Source organism: Bos mutus, chromosome 13 (genome assembly GCF_027580195.1).
Source record: "Bos mutus isolate GX-2022 chromosome 13, NWIPB_WYAK_1.1, whole genome shotgun sequence".
In the NCBI taxonomy this organism is placed as follows: domain Eukaryota; kingdom Metazoa; phylum Chordata; class Mammalia; order Artiodactyla; family Bovidae; genus Bos; species Bos mutus.
The window spans coordinates 76,212,774-76,217,827 of record NC_091629.1 but is presented as its reverse complement, the minus strand read 5'-3'; the positions used below and the strand labels follow the sequence as shown (position 1 = coordinate 76,217,827).

General features: G+C 39.0%; 1 pseudogene; it reads left to right on the top strand.

Moving 5' to 3' along the window:
- Window positions 1-617: 617 nt before the first annotated feature.
- Window positions 618-3,267, top strand: LOC106700582 (large ribosomal subunit protein eL33 pseudogene; annotated as a pseudogene).
- The last annotated feature ends 1,787 nt before the right edge of the window (window positions 3,268-5,054 follow it).

Here is a 5,054-nt window from a genome sequence, read left to right as displayed (position 1 = left end):
TCTAAGTTTCTTTCACTGACATATTCAAACCACTGAAAAGAAGAATCTTCAATCTAGTAAAGTATCTTTACCTTAAGATTAATTTTACTGCTACCCAAGTGAATAGAATCAAGGAACCATAGATGGAAGAGTGGTTTGGGATTGTCATAAAATTGATTTCAGGCTCAACAGGGGAATGGACTAGCAGGGAATGTTCTCTGTAATATCAGCCAGATGCCCAGAGGAAATTAATATGTAGATGCAAAAAGCGTAACTAGACACCTCATACTGAGTCAGACACGGAATTCTGGTAGCAGAGTGACTGGACAAGAGATTCTAATTAGGAAATGAGAAGAAAGGAAATGAGTATATTCCCCTAAGGACCTGACTGAAGGGTGAAGTTTCATTCACTTGTGTAGAGTATTACAGTCAAAGCTGGTTTTGTTCCATCAGCCGGGAGAGAGCTGTAGATAGGAGCTGGGTTTAGATGCGTTTTGTGTGGCGTGCCCTGTGCTTTCTCTTCTTTCCATTGTCTGATTTCATGGGGATGTGAATATGTGAAGAAAATTGGTTACAGGTTTAAAATTTTTAAATTCTTTGGAAGACAAAATTGCATATATTTAGAGAAGGGACGCTCAATGCTCTTGGTCATTAATATGATCGGTATGCTTGTGTGAGTCAAATGAATCTATATGTTATCTTATAATGATGAAAGATGTGCTGCCCAGAGTGTTTCACTGATTTATCAATAAGTTTACAAGGCAAGTCCCAGTCATTTTCATTCATTCAGCCAATGTTTAAAAACTCCTAGTGTACCCAAGATTCAGTGTTAGACTTTGGTGAAACCTTATGATCTTATAAAGGAACAAAGGTACAAATGGAACTCTACATCAGGGTGCAAATGAATGTGTGGTTAATGACAAACATGAAACACCACAGGGGTTAGAAAGAGAAAAATCATCTTCAGCTACAGTGACTGCTACAGGAAAATGTAGCCTATATCTGCCATCATCATCTATATCATTACAGATATTACTGACTAATTCTACACGTTACGTAGGGACAAACAGGGCTATGATTTCATGAGTTAATCTCCTTATATACTACAATCATCTTCTAGTAATTTTCAGTACTAGAAACTGTCCCCAAACTCTTTGAGAATCTAAAAACTTTTTAAAGAAAGCTTCCAAGCTTGCCTGATAGCTCAGTTGGTAAAGAATCTGCCTGCAATGCAGGAGACCCTGGTTCAATTCCTGGGTTGGGAAGATCCACTAGAGAAGAGATAGGCTACCCACTCCAGTATTCTTGGGGTTCCCTTGTGTCTCAGCTGGTAAAAAATCCACCTACAATGTGGGAGACCTGGATATGATCCCTGGCTTGGAAAGATCTCCTGGAGAAGGGAAAGGCTACCCACTCCAGTATTCTGGCCTGAGAATTCCATGGACTGTATAGTTCATGGGGTTGCAGAATTAGACACGGCTGAGCAACTTTCAATTCACTTCCAAGAACTTTAGAATAACTCACTAAATGGAAAGCTCTCTTCTGAAATCTCTACAAAGTCTCAGGGAAGAGTCATTTTGATGAAGTCCATGTATTAAAATAATGCTTTTTCTAGCATCTTTTGAAAATGAAGAATCTCATTTTGAGCAGTTAAGGTTTTTAGGGTCACAGGTTTTCAAAAGTCATCAAAAATAAAAAGGGAGAAAGTAGACTACTAAGTCACATCTCATTTCTAGATTTCTGAAACACAGAGGGAGGAATGGGAAGAGAGAGGGAAGGAGGAAGAGAGAGAGAAGAAGAGAGCAAATGAAAGAGAGAGAACATACACGTACTAATAAATATTAGCTTGAAAAGTCCTGTATTCGTATATATTGGGCCATTTTTTTTTTTCAAATAAAAAAGGGAAAACTTCCACTGTTTGAGAGTGAAAGTAAGATAGAGAGAGAATACAAGATAAAGAGAGAATGAAAATATCACAAGTACCAGAATGTTTACTGTTACATTCTCCTGTTTGAATTTTGAAGCAGATTTCCAGAGTTTGTTTCTTGGTTGTATGTGTGTAGAAGAGCTATATTCTAAGACAGAAAAATAGGAGGAACTGGCCTCAGTACTCAGTGCCTGCATACCATTTATTTATTCATCAACTATTTATTGGGTATCTACCATGCCAGACACTGTCTATCAGTTATACAGAGATAAACAAGATTCAGTATTTACAACTTTGAAATCCAATTAGGTTTTCAGAGAAACAAATATAATTCTCTCATAGATGATAAATTTAGCACATACAATGTTTCACATACTCTGCCAAGCACCTTATATTCATTTGTAAAGAAAATAGGATCGTATCTTCCTCATCGGTAAATAAGCTGGAGCCTTGGGAAGTTATTTAAACTTGCCCATCATTTCATCTGCTGAGGTCAGGCTTCTAATCACTTTATTGTGTATTTTTAAAGAACTATGTTTGAGCTGTTTTTATTTTTACAGAGGAAGTGAGAAACTCTTCCTGGAGTTGGAAGGAAGGAAGAAAACTTGTGGATGTTCTCCAGCACTGGTCATATTTTAGATGAGTCGTAAAGGATGGGTGGATGGGGCAATGAGAAGAACATATTAATAGATGGAAGAACAGCAACATGAACAAATAACAGTTAGCTCAGGATGAAACACTGGGGAAACTGGGAAGGATGGGAAAGTCAGCATGATGCTAGTGAGCCTAACGTGTTGAGATGCTTGATAAGACATCAAAATTATTACAGAAGATGGCATCTTAGGACAAATTCCACAAAAGCAAATCCTGAGACAGGGATCCAGATGCAAGTGATTTATTAAGGAAACACCCTTAAGAGAAGTTAGGTGGATGAAGGAAGACAGAGAAGGGAAAGAGGTCAATCAACAGCTCATTTTAGTCTTTCAGCCATCTTGGACCCTGTGGAGGCCTGATGGGTTTCTAAAAGGAAACATAGAAGGCTGTGATCCAAGGTGATTTTTGCTAGCTATGAGCAGGGTCTATGGAACCAGAGGGAGCACTCAGCTCTTCTGAAAACTGAAGGTGTGTGTGCTCGAGATGAAACTGAATGCTACTTAAGCAAGAGATGTGCTTGTGTGCACAAAGCAAAGAAGAACACAGTAACTACTGGTGGAAAATCTTACAAAACCAGAGTCATCTGGGGAAAGATAACTCAGGCTCATGGAAACAGTGGCATGGTTCAGGCCAAATTCCAAAGCAATTGTCCTGTTAGAGCCACTGGGCATAGAATCTGTGTGATGCGGTACCGTTCAAGGATTTAAACTAACTGAAAAGTAAATAAATGAAAGTGTGGATTTTTTCTTGGTTAAACAAACAAACAAACTCACTTTCAGGTAAAATCCCAGTCTCAGCCTAATCCCATTGGAGAGCTCTGGAGCCGAAATTACATCTCAAAAGAAGTTATGTAGTACATAGTACTACATAGTACATAGTAGTACCTAGTAGTAGGTATAAATGTTTCTATATTTTGTTTAATTTCACAATGATCAGTGTTACTTACTTTGCTGAATACTCCAATATCCCTTACGTCCTATAAGTTAAATACTTTTCATTGTAGCAGCATCGAAAGTCAGCTAGCAAATGTGCTATCATGGCACAGCACCAAAGATTGCCGAGTACCTCACTGTGGTGCAGTTACAAATTGGTAGCCTACATACGTGGCTGTAGGTGTATTCATAATGATGGAATCAGGTAAGTATACATAACCTCCCAGGCTGGAAAGGTGTGCTGATTCTCCCTTCACCCAGCAGCCCTAGCCTGCATGACCTCAGTAAGACTGGGAGAGCCTCGTAGCTCCTCTGAGCAGTGCTTACCAGGTGCAGACTCTAGGGAAGCTACGTCCACGTCCCTGTTCTGGCATTGCAGCCATGGATGCTGTCACACTTGTAGCTTTTCTATAACCCAGCTTAGTCCGGTGGCCTCCTTTAAAAGACCTCCACTTGTTTAAATGTGTTCGTCAGTTATTTGGAGAGAAACACAGAGCTGTTAGGTTTTTAGGGTTTGTTTTGCCTTTGCTGTAGTTTATTTTTTAAAACGGTACTTTATGAAAATACAGTCCTTTGGTTATCAGGATAAAAAAAGTAAAAAAAAAAAATCCAACTTTAAAAAGATGATTAGAAAGTGCTACATGCAAATAGATGGTCTCATTGTATTGAGTGTGTAATGTGGTTAAAAATGATTATTGTAGTGACACAGAGTTAATCCAGTTATTTGTAAGTTTTATTTCTGTTCATTGTAGAGACAATAAATTGGCTTGTCAGAAAAAAAAAAAAAAAAAGTTATGCTCACAGGCAAACAATCTAAGATTCTTACTCCCCCAGTAGGTCATCGGCTATGCCAGGGATATGATCTAACAGAGACTGCTAGTTCTGTGTGAAGACTGGTGAAGCAATTCCAATAGCCCAATGGTTGACCTCTAAAACCCAGTCTGCAAGACAAGCAGAAGCTGTAGAATGGGGGTAGAGAACATGACCAGAGCAAAACGGTGTCTGTTATAGGTGGTAATGCCCTAATTGTCATCAGAATGACATTTTTTAGAATTAAAATTGTCACTCAAATGACTTTAGAGTGACACTGACTCAGAGACCCTGAAATTCTTGAATTGAAAAACAGTAAAATCTTCAGACCAAAAATAGTCTATGAAGTTGTGAGAGCAACCAAGGCAGAGATGAGAGGCCCATAGAATTATAGATCAGGACAGAAATTCATAAGATGCGTAAATACAATCCAACCCGATGATGATTTGAAGATGAAGAAAGCATAACCAAGGAAATCACAACCAAGGAAATCACCATGCCCACAAAATTAGGGGCAGAGCCCAAACAGAGTATTTTTCCCTTGACTCAAACTTGAGTCCACTTGCTAGTCCACATCTGCAGTTTTGGAGAGGCATGATATTCAAACACCAATTTGGACCAGTAAGACAAAGGATTCTCCATCATTGAGACTTTAGATTTTCTAACCTCCCTTGTGGTTGGATGTAGCATGTGACTCAGTCCTGGGTTGTGATGTGATGTGCCTGGAAGCATCACTTCCAGGCTGCCTCATA